The sequence below is a fragment of the Triturus cristatus genome, chromosome 6, assembly GCF_964204655.1.
Source record: "Triturus cristatus chromosome 6, aTriCri1.1, whole genome shotgun sequence".
Lineage (NCBI taxonomy): Eukaryota > Metazoa > Chordata > Amphibia > Caudata > Salamandridae > Triturus > Triturus cristatus.
This window is the reverse complement of record NC_140589.1, coordinates 1,730,737,411-1,730,755,659: the sequence shown is the minus strand read 5'-3', so window position 1 is coordinate 1,730,755,659 and position 18,249 is coordinate 1,730,737,411.

The following is an 18,249-nucleotide window of genomic DNA, read 5'->3' as shown; positions in this document are numbered from 1 at the left end:
CCTGGCAATTTTGTCGGACCAGCCCTCACTCCTGTGGGGGATGCGAGGGGGGGAGCTTGAAGCACTGATTGGTTAACAAAACTGGACCCCAGCACTGCTGCTTTTGTTACTGGGGCGATATTAGAGCATCGTAGCAAAACCGCCCCCTGTAACAAGACCAGCCCCCACACCTCCCACTTTTCCAGCCTCCCAGTGTAACATCTGATTCCCGCTACAGCCACTCCTGCCCTGCTTTAATCCCCCTTAAAATTGCAGGAGGGTTGCCACCTGCACAGTGAAGCACAGAGCAGCTTCTAAACAGCTGCTCCGTAGTTTACTTGTATGCACTGTCCTGGGGGCACCGCACGTTCGTGGCTGCCCTCGGGGCAGTGCTCTCATTCTAAAATGGATGACTCTTCTTGTTTGCTCGGGCGCACCTTTTGAAAGGTGCACCGTGGCGCAAACAAGGAAAATGTGCCATATTCGCAATATGGCCCCATGTACTCTGTGCATCCGAACAGTGTCTTATATTTCTCTGAAGGGAAATTTAGCATCTACAATCCTACGTAACCTCTACACTTTGTAGTCACCATTGTCTTGCGTAACATTACCTATACATTGACTTACACACTTACATGACTCATTGAATGAATGGCTTTTGTAGTGGTGCTGTAGCACATAAAACATTCACATCAACTCAGCACAGCTGTCAGTTGATTAACAAAATTCAACAGTGAAGGCAAGACAACACATTTTCACTTTTAAGGTGTTGTTATCTGTGAGTGAAATGCATCGCAATCCATAAGCCATAATCTAGTTTGGAGCATCAGAAGGTTCACTGAGTCTAAATGGCCTATTTTTAAGAGGTCTGGCAGATGCCTTATAATTCTTGGAGTGACAGACCTCAGGGGTTATGCCTTTGGGAGCAGAGTTGATACAGCTGGCGAGTGGCTGTGCACGCTTTGCCATAAAACCTTGTATCAATTTCCTGTGGAATCCAGGTCTCGTGTGAGGAACCCTGAAAGGGTGTAGAGGTGAAATCAAGCAGGGCCAATGTGGCCTGCCTCGCATGCTTCCAAGAGGGCTCAGTTATCAGGGGGCTTTCAAGTTTAAGGTCCAGAAGGTTAAAAATCCAGCATGCACAACACACATTGAAATCGGGTTGCACAGCTGTTCTTACAGGTGTAACATGTAAAAGAGCCACAGACATGTCTATGGCTGGCACCGACTTGTGACAAGTGCGGTAGGAGGCCACTGTCACACATTTATTTCTAGGTTGATTGACCTCTTTATAAAAGTTTGAAAAGAATTTTAGTCACAAAAAAGTTTCTTCGCACTCTCTTCGCACCAGAATACCCATAATCACCTTTTCAAGTGCTTGGAAGTAACCAATAGTTGACAAGTAGTGATCCACAAAACTTGAATGTAATCTGCTACATCATTTATAGGTGGGCTTTTAGCAAGAGAAATGGACTGGGATCATATCAATTCTGGATGATATTCATTTGGAGGCTGATGAAAGTGGAACCAGAGAATTGATTCTCTGTGTCTCTTGGTCACATTTGATATGGTCAACCACGTGCAAGTGGTCGTCTGCCTGTCCCAAACTGTGTTCAAAGGTGCGTCCCTACTTGCATCATTCATTTCTAACATTTCAACAGTCAGCAGTTCCATTTCTTCTATCTAATCATCATCTCTTTTTAGTTCTTCATTCTCCTGGTCTGAAGAGAGCAGCAGGCTTTCGCTTCTTTTCTTCAACGCATCTCTTCTTCCAGCCTTTACCAACATTGAGGATTTATGTAGATGATAAAGAATTGTAAAATAAAATGTCAACCAACCCTTACAAGGTAATCCTTCACTTCCCTGAGTTGATGCAGACTATTAATGAGGTGATTGATGCACACGACCAAACTGAGGTTAATTCCCTCAAAAAGAGCAGACATGACTTTTTGGGTCCAGGATTCAGGACTGTAATTAATTCATTGCTCTGACTTTAGAACATCAGCAGAAGAAAAGTCTGAGTGACTCAAGTAAAAGTCTAAGGGCTGCAATTCACTGTTCAAGAACCTCAGAACCAGAAAACTCTCAGCGACTTGTGTAAAAATCTTAGATCAATCAGAACGTACCTGTAGTTAAAACCTCATATTGTGGGGGCTGCAGAGGCAAGCAGCTGGGTTATAGCAAGTCAAAGCCTCCAGTGTGCTGTGGAGCGTCAAGTGAGGCCACTCCCACCAATCCTGGGGCTGCTCTCATGCTGGTGAGAGCAGCGCTAGGATTGGCCAAGGGAGTTGCTGCATCTGGTTCCAGTTCCTGCCAATGAAGATATCCGGACCGGAGATCATCGTGTTCCTGTAAGGTAAGTTTCATATATACATTTTTATTTATATATTATTTGTGCGCCCCCCCACCCACCTCCCCCTTAGAGGCCAGTCACCACTGAGCTTTGGTCCTTTAAGGTACACAAAGCTGGGGACTAGAGAACATAAGATCAGAAAGAGCCCTTTGCTCAAACGTAAATGATAGATGGTGATATATAGATAATTGCCTTTTTTGATGATGTATCTAATGTTTTCATTGATATCTCGTCACATTGCAAAAGATTGGGCACCATCACTGGGGTCTAAAATAAAAGTAACAAATACTTTCAAATCCTACAAAAATGTAATTGTATACTGTTTGAAGAGGGGATGTCTTGATTTCTGCAAATCTTTAAAACATGTTAAAATGGATTGAAGTGTAACCTGGCTACAATAAAATCTGTGCTGCATTATTTTTACTAATAAATAATTATCCTTTGATTTATGGTTGAGCAAAGAGCTCTTTCTAGTCTCATGTTTGCTGATGATGAACATCATATTTTGGATGTTTCTTGACAGACTGCACGACTGGATAACGGATGAGGGCACGTTGTGCCATGTATAAAACACATTCATGGCTGGCTTATCATTAATCAGCCATGTCTTTATACAGAGGCATGCTCTGGAGAGGTCCGCCAGTTATGATGCCTCTTATGATGCCTCTTCAGTCTGTGCTGCACTTCTGGACCTTTTTCTGGGGGAACAGGAGAGTGATACAGTCCACATATGAGAAAACATCAATACATCCAGCCCTCTTCTGCACCACAAAGCACCTCTAATAAGACCTTGTATTGCAGGTATGGGTTGGTCTGTCGCATGATTCACCACCAGCCAAAGTGCCAGTCTGTTTATGCAAATGGCATGCTTGCACAAATAAGAAACACAACAGAGAATTACTCATCAATCAACATCTGAAGACTCTATCTCTGCTGCCTGCAGATGGCTGACTCCTAGTAGCACGAATGGTGCAGTTCCAAATAAAGCAATGTGAAACTAGCTATACCATTGGGTAAAGTTCAAAAATCTAAAATAATGGTATAGATCACCAGAGATGTGGGGCAGGCGCCAAAGCAGTTCTACTATATTGAAAATTGTACTGGATTGGGGCTGGTCTCCAGACAGTATTAAATAAGCAGCAGGAACCCCTCGCTGGGAATAGTGGGTTTTACAGACACACATAACATAACAATGACATCTGGCGGCAAAAGTAGTATTCTTTGCTGGCTATGTGTCTTTAAAGCAGGCTACATTGTACACTTCCATTGGAAATCCCTGGTCTAAGGAAATGTTTGGACATGATATAGAACAACCCTGATGAAACTGTGGGAATCAGAATTCAGACAAAACTCTACTCCTGCATTCTCTTTTGAAAATCATGATATTCAATAACCATTTTTGCAAATGGTAAGTGATAGATCTCACAGTCGCTGAGCAATTTGGAATGGGATTTACATGGGAATAAAATATGGCTATTCACAGACAATACAAATAGAAAAGGCTGTGCCCTTTTTACCCTTTTCCAAATAGAGAATGGGACTTTTCGGGGCCAATACACAAAGGAGTGCAAGATTACATAGAAGAGTACTCCTTTAATACTACTTCCCATAGTCATGCCATATTCACTCAAGTGACCAGCAAGGGTTGAGCATGTATTTCAGAACACCAAATGCACACATACTTACAAACACTATTTTTCAGGACGTAAACCTGAGGTATTTATCTGACACGCATACAAACTGACACACAAACTTGTAGTTTCAGAAATAAGAGAAGCAAATAAGCAACTTCTCAGAATAAATTACACAACCCATGCCACTTTTTCTTTAAGAAACTTGTCTCAGTCTTCAGGCCTGGGATGGCATTTCAATTTAACAATGAACCGGCAGAGAAATGAAAATGCGATGATTGAGTTTCAAATAGAAAGCACAGGCCAGCTGTATGCCCATCCTTGTGCCATCCTTGCTCAATGCACACCCTGCATGCACAGCAAGGAGAACACCTCACCCCATGCCATTCTGGACACTGCCCCCCATTCTCAGCCTTTAACCCATTCATAATGCCCAGCGGTGTGTACTCTGGCATAATGAGCACCTGGTCTTCTAGCTTTATGCAATTACAGTCTTGGTCACCTTTTGACTTAAAAACCTGGGCCTGGTTCACAAACGTCAACTGAGACGAAAATCTAACTTTATGACTTTCGGTATTCACAAAAGGCATTCACGAGTAGTAAAGTTACTGTCTCAGTTAAACTTAAGTTTTGGTCTTAAGTTCAACTGACACCAAAAGTCCTTCGGTCTTAGTTAAACTTAAGACCAAAACTTATGTTAAACTGAGACAAAAGTCTACTGAAAGTGATAAAGTTGGATTTGTGTCGCAGCTTACCTTTGCAAATCAGGCCACATGTATGGAGTTGTGTTCATCTCAAGCTCGGTTGCTGCTCTCTGTCTGCCCAAACCTATGTCAATGCAGTTACTCCTTCGGTTCCACCGCTTCTGCTAAGGGCTCTGGTTTCATATGAACAACTGTGTACTTGTGAATACGCCGTGTGTCTTATACTGATGTGTATTCACTTCAATATCTAAACATGCAGATTCTGAGCTTTAGCCCTGGCAATGGGGAATAACGTGTGGTAACAGTTTTTCCGACCCTTATTAAACCACAGTACACCTGTTCCTTCACTGTTGCGGCCGTGCAGCCTCCTCTAGCTATGACCCCCAAAGCAAGTGCAATCTCAGAGGAACCTCATGGTGAGGCACTCAAAGCATACCATATCATAAGTCTCTGAAAGCTCCAGCGTCTCAGAGATAAGCTTCTGTAAATGTGCGGAAGTGGAAGCTTGTCATCGGAGCCGTGGAGGCCCTGGACGGTGAACTTCCGACCCCCGCCATCAGAGAGTCGACATTGAATCTGCCTTGAGACTTGGGACACCGCGCGCTTGCTAATGCGGGATGTTCAGACATGACTCTACAGCTGCCAGCGGGCAGTATTTATGAACGCAGAGCATTGGAAATGACTTGCTGCGGGGCCCAGGAAGGACAATGAGGGTCGAGTTACTGGGGGAGGTGGAGGCCGGGCAAGCATTCACAACGTTGTGGGTTTCTAATCCGGCTAGCATGTCATTTATTCTCAGAACTGTTGGTATTGTTGCTTGGTCTTGGGTTGCTGGTTGTGAAGCTGACACCTGTTTGTGGCAGCTTTAGTGCATCACTCAACACTGTCGATATAACGTGTGTTCCTGGTAAAGCTGCGACTTGGATTAAAATATGTGAAACCTTGAAAAGTAATCCCGTAGGAGACAAGCATCTCATGAACGAGAAGGCTAAATGTCAATCACTGAGAAGAAAAGGACGCATATGAAATGATGATCATTTTAAAAGGTGTCATTTGTAATTATTAGGTGTCAGGGTTAGACTGGAAACTCAAAGCAGCCCTTGCAGTTTTTTGGGACCAGCACCCCCCAGGAAGGTGGTGTGCAAGTGTGAAGCATTGCTGCTTTTGTTACTGGGGCCCGATATTGCAAACCAGCCCCTACTGCAAAACCACCCCCCCCCCCCCCCCCCTTCCAGCCTCCCAGGGAAACGCCCGATGCCTGCTACGGCCAGTCCGGCCCTGAGAGGTATCATTTGAGGGTTCCTTTATCCTAATTTGATGCACTAATGTAACCAATGGGATGTATTCTTAAAATGTTTGCGTCTCGCCGGGTGCGTGCACACAAGTCTATGCATTACAGATTCGGGGAGTACCTACCATTAGTGCAGCAAGTTCAGAGGCACTGGGGTGTGAGGGGCCCAGGGCAACTCAATTTCACATGTTTTTACTTGGAAAACAGGGGATGGGGGCCCATTTCCTTAATTGGATTAAGGTCCATTGTGCTCTTGCCACACCAGGATGCCCTTACGGGTGGGTATCAGTTTGCACTCAATAAATTCATCATTCATTCACTGTTACAGATTTGCATCTTACTGTGTGATTGACAATTATGAGGCTTACACAAAGGAAAGTATGATTTATGTAAAATTCCTAATTTGCCCCTGTTCATAAGTAATATAAGAAACACTATTTACATAAATTTTTCTGTCCACAGGTCATGGACTACCAAGTGAGATTGTCATTTTTGGGATCTGGTACCCTACCCATTGATATTAATAGGACAGGCAGATCACATGCAGAATCGTGCAGCAGGTCACAGACTACTGAAAGTTGCATAGAACCTAGATGCCCCGCCCACCCTGCATGTCACAACCCTTACCTTCCCGGCCAGTACTTGTTTAGGCAAGTGACAACTGTGCCACCTATTCTGAAAGCCTGCGAAGCAGAAAACCAAGTCTCCAAATATCGAGACCCATTTCAATTGGTTGGAAGGCAGCCAGTCAGGATTACTGAAACAGCCAGCTATTTCAGGAGAACAGATTGGCCATGCTTTTCCAAATTAGAATGGGTCCCTATGTTTAAACCCATCTAATTGGTGGATGGGACATCAATCAGAATATTTGGCATTAGTATGCTTTTGCAGTTCATGGAGGCACAGGACTCCTGGGCATTAGCAGCTGAAACAAAGAACTCCAATTTAGCTGGTACCAGTAATAGACTGTCAACATATGTTCACAGCTCCCCATTCTTAACAATCCCCAGATGACCTCAGTGGGCGGAGCTCCGGGTCCCCCTCTGGCACTGGCAGGTCCCTAGCCTGAGAGCTTCAGACTGGATCCGGAGTTTGGTGAGGCCCTCTCTATGGGGCAGATTTATGAGCCCCTTGCGCCACTTTTGCGTCACTTTTCCCATGTTAAAAGTGACGCAAAAGTGGCGCAAGGGGCTCATAAATCTGCCCCTATGTACTTTGCAGGGGGGCCCTTCAAGTTTTGTTACGCCACGGATGACCCATATTTTAATTCACAACCCTTGTGTAACCTTCTGGCATTTCAGACCAAAGTTCATACTGTCAGGTCTAAATACTAATTGCTACATAATCCTTCCTTTATATTTTAACTGAAAAATATGCACTACGACATGGGGGTACGGTTGTGCAAGACACCAAGAAACCCTTGTACTTTTGTCCATTGCTACATGAGACAGGAGGACTCAGTAACCCATTTGAACTAGTAAATGAAGACAGAATTAGAAAATGGCTGGGTACTTTGATATCAAGACACACAAACCTTGCAATTCAGATCCAAAAGGAGCAATGAGAGCTTGTACACTTCACCAAACCCATAGCCAACAGCACACTTTTATCGTGTGGGTTAGTAAAAGACCCTGGGAAAGGAATGAGAAACAAAGACACAGGAGATCTTCACATTGCCTGGCTGCACAGCGTGGCTGCACTTGTACTGCAGGAGTAGTTCTATCTAAAGACAAGAGGAGACTTTTAGTATGACTTCAGGATTCACCTTGGAAGTAAACTGCTGAACTTATATATAATTTACCCTGTTGACACTCTCTATTTTCCCTTTCTCTAAAGTGTAAGGAAGCTCTGTATTTCTTCTGAACTGTAATGCAGTAAAGTGGAGATGATTACTGTAAACAACACTCGGAGTTATTTTGTGTTTGTTGCTGAAGACATCACCCTTAAGTGTTGTGTGATTTCATGACTGTGCTTGTATTCAAATTAAACAGGTTAATGGCTGCCACATGAAAACGGTTAATTAATTTCACATAGTTCATTTATTCCCTTGGTAATCATAGGCTTTTACCAATATTGTCATCCCACACTTGTTTAATAACAACATCTTTAGTCCAGCGATTCTAATGACTTCTTGCCTAAAAACATTTGCAATAGTTCATGAGCTCTTAATCCAAACAGATGACTCTTTGCAGGATTATTATAGTGCATGACAGAGTTTGTAATCCTAACCGATGACTATTGGTGAAAATAACAGAAGTGCAAGTTTATAATCTCTGCAAGTGGGATGCAAGCTCCTGCTCTGATGTCTGATCTCATTGATGTATTTTGTCATCTTTCAAAAGATTAAGGATCGCAAATCACACGAATTCTGCCTTGGAACAGCAAGTTCTGGCTGCAGTAACTATGTATCACGACTGTCTAGCAAGAACACTATGAACCAAGAGGAATATGTACTCTAGGCATTCAAGATGAACTCAACCATTGGCAAGCCTCAAGAGAGTACTTGATTTCATGGGCCATGTAGCCCTTCTTATCTTTATTCAGGTGTTTAACATAGTGTGTCACTCTGAGACAAGCGGCTTCTGTCCAGATGGTGTGCACACTCTGAGCTGCCCTGCAAACTCCTCTTCTGGAGAAATGCAAGTTCAGGAGCTTCGGAATAGCGCATGTTGTGGAATCAGCTTGTAAAGTTAAGTTTATCCTGCAGTTCCTTCTGGTATGGGATGACCATGACATCAAATTTCCATTTTGCTCACCCCTTATTTTACGGAAAATTTCAATGGATCGTTGGCAGAAGAGGTAGTACGCGTACTGTTGAAAAAAAATTAGTACGCTATGTTGAAATCTAAACTATACCAGACTCCACTGATCCCAGCAATAATCAACCTATTATAAGGCTCCTGGTTTTTAACAAAATGTGTGAGACGATGATGGCTTTCCAGCTACAAACCCACCTTGTTGGCCAAAATATTATAAACTCCAAACAACTGCGGTTTTGAACCAGATATGTAATTGAAAGTTCCTTGCTTAATAACATGTTTTCCAGATTGACCCTATTTGGATGGTCTACATATTATATTTGAATTATGGTTCTCTACTGTAGATTTTTGGCAAGGTAACTCTAATTTCGACAGTCAGCATTATGTTGCATTGTGTACTATATACATGTGCCACAAAACAAACAGAAACCTTAGATACGGAATATTCACTTCGCTGTGTCACATAATTTGTGAACTTTATACGGCAGGTTTTGTTTTTCCTGGATTCCTTTAGATACCTCTCATAAAGAAAAACATAACCTTCATTTTTATACATGCCCAATAAAAACAAGGTTCAGCTCCCTTCCTATTCTCTCATGGCACCATCCCAGCCATTTGCTGTCTAGACTCTTCTTAAAGCATCACAAACTCCTTTCCTATTTTCAGTACTTTACAATGAGACAGTACAACTATTTCACATATGTTAGAAATGGGGGTATCTAGTTGCCAGATTGTTACCCTGTCCAAGTAGGGACCCTTCTTCCTAGGCAGGATAAGGGGGATACACTTCTAAGATAACCCCTGCTCACCCCCTTGGTAGCTTGGCACGAGCAGTCAGGCTTATCTCAAGAGGTAGTGTGTGAAGCATTTGCTAATAACCAACAGTAATACAGTGAAAACTCTACATAAGGACACCACACCAGTTTTAGAAAAATATGCACTATTTTATCTGTGCAAACAGGACCAAAAATGATAAAAATCCACCATACAGTTCTCAGAAATATCAACAATCAAAAATAGGCTTAAAATATAGTCCCTTGAAGTCGGTAGCTCCGGCCTGAGCTATCATGGCCCCGTGAACAACAAATCCAAACAGTTCTGTCTGACTGCGGCACCGCAGGCCGGCTATGGTGTCAGGAAGACCCGCAAAACCGTACCTTTAGATATGTAGGGCGTCCGTGACCTCTTGTTGAACTAAGAAGAGCCGTCGTCGGCTCCAGAGGTCAGTGCAGAAGTCGTCGGGCCCTTGAAGTCACACACGTTGCCGATCGAACTCCTCGTGGTAGAAGTTGGGAGCACCGGCATTGGCTGGCATTGGAGCTGTGGTGCGAAGTGCAGGGGTGCGGTGTGCAGTGCACTCAAGTCACGGTGCAGGCAGTGGCTTGGTGGCGGTCGTCAAGTGGCATTAGTGATACAACAGGCCTGCAGTGCAGAGTGATGCAGTGTTAATTGTGGTGCTGGCAGGTCATGGTGCAAGCAGAGGCATTGTTGCTGCTGACGCGCTGTTGTTGACTGACGAACTGGAGTCAATGGCATAGGGGTCGGTAGGCCAAGGCAGTGGTGTGTGATGAGGGTGGTGCGTCGTTTAACTTACGAAAGGTGCCTTCGAACCACGGTTCAAGAAGCGGCCTCGATGGTGGCGTGGAGCAGCGTCATCGGGGATACCAAGGTGGTGGCGTGAAGCAAGGCGGTGCGAAGTGCGGTGACCACAGGTCATGGTGTAAGCTGCAGCTCGGTGAAGTCGCCATCGGTAAGACCAGGGTTGCGGGGCAAAGTGCGGCTGTGCCCTCTGCGGTGCCTTCAGTGCACAGACCTGACAGTGACGTCGGTGATGGAGTCAGGTTGATTTTTCTTCTGTTGCAGCACAAAACACACAGGTCCCAGTACTGGTAGCAGATGAACTTGAAGTCTTTGCTGTTCCTGAGACTTCGTGAACGGGGGGCAAGCTCTACCTCAAGCCCTTGGAGAAACTCAAACAAAGAATTTGCAGAAAGTTCAGTCCAGTCCTTTCTCTGCCCAAGACAGAAGCAGCCACTGCAGGCCAACACAACAAAGCACACAGCAAAGTGGTAGTTCTTCTTGGCAGGTTTCTGATTTGAAAAGAGTTCTAAAGATCTGGGGTCTGGTTCCCAATATTTATACCACATTTCCCTTTCTTCTCTTGTGGCAGAGAGTCTCAGTGCTTAGTCAAAACCAGTTCAGTCCTCTCTGGTCCAGCTTCCTGGCAGGAGGTGGAGAAAGCATTATGTAAGGCAGACCAGGCCTATTCAGGTGCAAGCAAATCTCTTCCCACTACTATGAATATAGCCCTTGTCTGTTCAGCCCGGCCCTGACTACTCCAGGAAAGGCAGGATACACCTCAACCACCCAGTGGCTGTCTACAGTGGATGCACATGCCCAGCCCCTGTCACTCTAAAGCCAGACAGTTAATCCACAACCCAGCAAAGGCACACAGGATGGTTAAGCAGGAAAATGCCTACTTTCAAAAAGTTGCATTTTCAAACCCACAATTTAAAAATCATTTTACTAAAAGATGTATTTGTAAGTTCTGAGTCCATGTATACTAAACTCCATTCTCGTATGTTGTCCAAATGGGAAGTTATACTTGTAAGATGACACAAAGTATCTCCAATGTTATCCTAAGAGACAGATAGCCTTTCAATAGTGAAAAACAAAATATTCTGTATTTCACTATCAGGACATAACCCACACACCGGTAAATGTCCTACCCTTCACCTACACTGTACCCTGCCCATGGTGGTACCTTGGGACTACCTGAGGGGTGCATTACATGTCAGAAAAGGGAAGGTTTGGGGCCTGGCAAGTAGGTGCACTTACCAGGTCGACATGGTAGTCACAACTGCGTGCAGACACTGCAGTGTCAGGTCCGAGAAGCCTTTGAAGGGCTGATTGTGTGGGTTGCACAACTAGTGCTGCAGGCCCTCTAGCAGAATTTTAATTACAGGCCCTGGGCACAAACAGTGAACTATACTAGGAACTTAGCATTGAGTCAAATAAGCCAAACATGAAAAAACCAATCCATAAACATAATTTACCATAGGAGCATGTGCACTGTAACTCTGATCTGCCACTAAACCCGCAACAACAGAGTCAAAACCAGGAGGTCAGAATGCAAAAAGACAGGGGAAACACAACAAAAGATGCCAGGTCTAACAACATATATGCACTTTGATAAGATATTGCTTCTGTGACAGTTTTCCCATTCCCTCCTGGCATGTCCATCTTGCCAAAATCAACATCATTCCATGCATCACAGTATTCCTTTTCTTATCTTTTCCTCTGCTCTACTCTTTAATCTACCAACAGTCACTAAAACATCATCACTCTTTCCAATCCAATACAGCAGAAACTTTGATCTTGAACATCTCTCTCCTGCCAGCACAATGTACTCGGATGTGTTCATCAGTCCTATACAATCATAGCATCTCATTCAGCAAGCCCTTAGATTACAATCCTCTAGATTGTACCAACTGTATAGTTCATTTGAATAATCTGTTCAGTCTTTACACTATATCATGTCATCTAGTATTGTATTACATTTTATTTGAATGAATAAATGAATGAATGAACAATTTATATAGCGTGAACAAATTCCCTAAGGCTTCTAGGCGCTAAAGCAATTATAGCTTTCTGTTGGGAGCAGAATATAAAAGATCAAGTTTCCAAAACAAAAAGCCAGGCCTTGCGAAAAGGAAGATGGAACTCCAAGCCGGATATAGACAATGGAAGAGTGTTCCCAAGTTTGCCGCTGTGACTGAAAAAGCTCTTCCTCCCCATCGTGACCTTCTGTATCCTGGAACAACCAGTCACTTTTTTATCGGGTGATCGCAATTGTCTGATCGGGACATGCCAGTGGAAGATGTTCCTGATTTCCTCTGGTCCAAGGTCTATCCGTGAACACTCTCAGCTTCCAGGGCTTCTCCAATGTCTTACTCGCGTCATCACAACCTGCAAAAGCACATCCATCCGTCTTTAACTGCCATTTCCACATGTGGTCCAGAAGTGGAGAAGAAAGGTCAGGCATCAGAATATCAGCCAGGACTGCTGCATTATACACCTGCCCTACAGACCCATTCACCGTAAGTAACCAAAGTTTGCACATGACTTCACCGCTGCTGTCCTGGGATAATTGCAGATAGTCCTCCTTATTTGTTCCAGGTTTCTTGCAGGGTATTGTCCACACTGACCAAAAGAAAGCATTTTTCTCAGGGGCCCGGCCCATCTTATAAGCGGCCCTACCACGATCACTACCTATCATGGCGGAGCATGTTGGCTCTTGGAGATGTTGGTTTGTTTGCTGCCATCAGCCAGCTCTCTGTACAACCATATGACAAAAGCAAACCCCCCACTACAGCCAAAAATTAGTGAGCATTTTTGAAGTAGATGTGCCTAGAGTGTAATCATAATTGCAATAGCAGGAAATCAGAACCATGCAGGGAAATAGTAAGAGATCCCTGTAATGTAAGTCCTCTACATCATGCCACAGAACCAAACTCGGTCCTTACAATGGTTCCTCATTCTTTTCACCTTGAACAGTGTTGCACCCCTTAAAACATTCTTTCTATAGGTTTCGTTCAACCAAGTATCTTCCAACATCCTTGAATGCATGTATTGTACATATACATTGGAATTTATATTGAACAAATGTAAGTGGGGAACAATGGAGTCCTGTGCATTAATGCCGATGCTGGAAGACCATCCAAGATAACATACATCAAACAGTGATTTATACACCTGAATTACACAGATTCACATTGTTTAGAAGAAAACCTAAGTGCCCAGATTTCTAAGTTAGCCTCTTAGGGCCGGATTTAGAATTGGGTGGACGGGTTACTCCGTCATGACGGTTATGGATTTCCCGTACACCGAAATATAAATTCCATAGGATGTAATGGAATTTATGTTTTGGTGGACGGGATATCCGTCACCGCTGTGATGGAGTAACCCGTCTGCTGAGTTCTGAACCAGCCCCTATGCCACTAAACACATTTGGGGCTGTGAAAAAAGGTAAGTTACACTTGTGAATAATTTAAATGTGCCATTTTACTCTTACACTCTCAGTAAATTTACTTCTTTTGGCAAGTCATAAAATCCAACTGTAAAGCCTAGACTTACACATCTCCATCTCCTGGAAAAGTGGGGTGATGCCAACTATACGAATGCAACTTACTACTTAAACAGTAGTAAGTCCAGCACCACACATGCCACGACTAGTATTATGTAGCTTTCCCATAGAAAATAATGGAGGCAGGAACTTAATGAAAACCCCATGTAATGATGACTAATAGGAAACTAGTTACTGACATAATAGTAACACTAAATAATACTTAATTATATGTAAGACATACTAGATATACTGCTAAACAGTACAGATACACTGCTGAAACAGTGCAGACCGAATTTGTGTACCCAAACCCGTCTTGACCGGCACAGACTATGTGCACGTTAAATGCCTCCCCGGCAATGGTACTCACCGGGTAGCTCGGAACGGAAGGCCTCGGAACTGAACTGAAACTGGACCGGACTGGACTCGACTCGACTGGACTCGGAACTTCGGAACCTGGTGGGCCTCTGTATACCTCGGATCTTGCTCTCTCAGCTAGGCTCTGGTCGTGATACTTCGCACTTCTCACCGCCTCGTCTGGGTGTTGATCGCAGCCTCAGTCGCCCCCGCTTGGCCGGAGGGAGATACAGGAAATCCTGCAGGTACGCGTTTTTGTCCGTTCAGCTGTGGCAGGAGACCGGGCCTGCAACGCACCGCCGGCGCGTGAGATGAGAAAGTGTCCCTATTCGGGCCTAGCTGAGAGAGCAAGATCCGAGGAACTGCTAAACCTCCTGAGGCGGAAGCCGGGAGACGATTGAATTTTTAAAACTGTAATTTCTGTGTCACTTTAAAAATAACCTGTACTTTTAACTGCGCACTCACCCGGCAAGAACCCCCACAGCGGGCTTGAGACACGCCAAACAGCGACCCCTTCGCTGCACCGATTCAAGAACAAACCAAACATTTGGACGCCATTCATGGCGAGGAACTGAGGCCACGCCCACTCTCAGGCCACGCCCACCCGCCACAGTATAAAAGCGCGATCAACAGCGCTAAAAATCAGAACTGCTAAACCTCCTGAGGCGGAAGCCGGGAGACGATTGAATTTTTAAAACTGTAATTTCTGTGTCACTTTAAAAATAACCTGTACTTTTAACTGCGCACTCACCCGGCAAGAACCCCCACAGCGGGCTTGAGACACGCCAAACAGCGACCCCTTCGCTGCACCGATTCAAGAACAAACCAAACATTTGGACGCCATTCACGGCGAGGAACTGAGGCCACGCCCACTCTCAGGCCACGCCCACCCGCCACAGTATAAAAGCGCGATCAACAGCGCTAAAAATCAGAACTGCTAAACCTCCTGAGGCGGAAGCCGGGAGACGATTGAATTTTTAAAACTGTAATTTCTGTGTCACTTTAAAAATAACCTGTACTTTTAACTGCGCACTCACCCGGCAAGAACCCCCACAGCGGGCTTGAGACACGCCAAACAGCGACCCCTTCGCTGCACCGATTCAAGAACAAACCAAACATTTGGACGCCATTCACGGCGAGGAACTGAGGCCACGCCCACTCTCAGGCCACGCCCACCCGCCACAGTATAAAAGCGCGATCAACAGCGCTAAAAATCAGAACTGCTAAACCTCCTGAGGCGGAAGCCGGGAGACGATTGAATTTTTAAAACTGTAATTTCTGTGTCACTTTAAAAATAACCTGTACTTTTAACTGCGCACTCACCCGGCAAGAACCCCCACAGCGGGCTTGAGACACGCCAAACAGCGACCCCTTCGCTGCACCGATTCAAGAACAAACCAAACATTTGGACGCCATTCACGGCGAGGAACTGAGGCCACGCCCACTCTCAGGCCACGCCCATCCGGCCCCTTTCCACCCATAAAGATGTGTAATCACCGGACGCGCAGCGGACGGGCGCAGCGGGCGCGCCGTCAGCGCGCCGAAGGCGCGCCAAAGGCAAGCCCGTCTGGGCCCGTCCGGGCCCAGCCGGCCTTAGGCCCTGTCACTCTGGCCGTGGCAGCCCCCAACAACTTGACCTACACCCGGGATGACTTGCTAGCCTTGAACACCAACAAACATCCCTCCTGCTCGCGCATCCTAACCGGAGATACACAATTCTCCGGCTGTGACCGCTGTAACTCCGTCAACTAGACCGTGGCATCAAAGGGTTTACTCTTAGGTCTACTTAACTGCAGGTCGCTTGTGAAACACGCACAAGAAGTAAACCTCCTAATTACCAACAATAGCCTAGACGTTCTGTTCTTAACAGAAACCTGGCTTACCCCCAGTAGTGGCCCAGACATTGTTTTAGCACTCCCCCCCGGGTACGTTATGTGCTCACAGAACAGACCAGAGGGTCGGGGAGGTGGACTTGCAATAATCCTCAAAGACACTTTTACCTGTCGAACGTCTGATGGCAACATCAAGGGCTATGAAAGCTGCCACTATACCATTACACTCTCCCCTGTCACCTCGCTATCAGGAACGCTGATATATCGCCCACCAGGCAATTTAGGGGACTTTCCGACCAAAATTGCTGACCAGACCTCCGTCAAATGCACGTCTACAACTAACTACCTATTATTAGGAGACCTCAATGTACATTTCCTGGACCCAGACGACAAACTGGCCAATGAACTACTCCAGGATCTTACCTCAATGGGCCTAGATCTTAAAAACCCACAGGCCACCCACGAAAAAGGGCAACTGCTCGACCCCATTCTTTCCAACATCCCCAACCTTAGATCCCTTGACCATATCCCCCTTCCCTGGACGGACCACTTTTTGGTTCCCCTAGTATGGGACATTATTACTGTGCCCCCGCCACTCCCAAAAATTAGAACGTACTCCAGACAATGGCAAAAATTGGAACCAGATGTCTGGGCAGCCAAACTCCGAGAAAACGTTCCTCATCCCCCCAATAACACCTTAGAAGGGGATAAAAAATTCAGTACCTGGATCACTCAATCGCTTGACGCCATCCTGCCCAAAACCCACTCTCTTAGACACATCAAGAGAGTCAACCCCTCACCCTGGTATACCCCGGAACTCAATCTGCTACGTAAGGTGTGCAAAAGACATGAGCGTAACTGGAGGAAGGAAAAAACCGAGGAACGGAAAGAGGCATTCCGCGCCGCGGTAAAATCCTATAAAAAAGAGCTCCGTAGCGTCAAAGCTAGTTTCTACGAGGACAGAATTAAAAACGCGGCCTGTTCAGCACATGAAACCTACTCAGTCCTAAAAGAACTACTCCACGCCCCTGACCCCCCACTCAAACCCCTCGACCCCAAAGCAGCGGAAACCAAATGCCAAAAATTAGCCACTTTCTTCGTTGAGAAGATTCAAAACATTCTCCTAACCATTCCCCCCCCCGAACAGGACCCCACACAGCCGGATCCTACCATCACTACCGCCAACCCTCCACTGCCACCAGCCCTCCAACCCTCCCTGGACACCTTCGGGCCCGTAACAACGGAAGAAGTAGGAGCTATGCTGGCCGCAATTAAAAGTGGTTCTCCCCTTGATCCTGCCCCCCTCCGCTTCCTAAAAAAAGTGTCAAATACCATCATCCCCCCCCTCACGGCCCTGATTAATTCCTCCTTCTCAGAGGGCATTGTCCCCCCCAGCTGGAAAGCGGCAGCAGTCAAAGGTCTGCTGAAAAAACCCTCTTTAGACCCGCAGGACTTCGCCAACTACAGGCCCATATCCCTTCTCCCTGGAAACAGCAAGATCGCTGAGAAGCTGGTAAATAAACAACTATCGCTTTACCTAGAAAGCAACAACCTCTTAGCGGCCTCCCAGACAGGGTTTCGTCCAGGTCAGGGCACCGACATCGCCCTCCTGACAGCAGTGGAGAAGGCCAGAAGCATTCTGGATACGGGAGGATCAGTGGCAGTGATCCTCCTAGACCTCAGTGCGGCCTTCGACACTGTAGACCATCCCACCCTAATCCACCGACTGGGAGAGATCGGACTAAAGGGTCTGGCCCTGAAATGGCTAGAATCCTTTTTGACTGGACGCTCCTTCCAGGTGCGGGAACACGACAGCTGCTCATCCATCATCCCCCTCCGGTATGGAGTGCCACAGGCTCATCCTTGAGCCCTACACTTTTCAACGTGTACATGGCCCCACTGGAGAAGAGGGTCAGCTCGTACGGCGTGTCAGTTATCAACTACGCCGACGACACTCAGCTGGTAGTTACCCTTTCCCACCCTCACCACGCCCCATCCGACCTCCACAGCTGCCTTTCTGAAGTCCACCGATGGATGAATCTCTCCTCATTAAAATTGAACGGGTCCAAGACTGAGATCCTCCTGATGGGCCACAATGGGCCCTCCCTACCACCTCACCTTTGGCCCAGGTGCCTTGGGGATCCTCCCGCACCTAAGGAAGAAGTCAAGAGCCTGGGTGTGTGGATTGAGAAGGACATGAGTTTCAGAACCCAGGCAA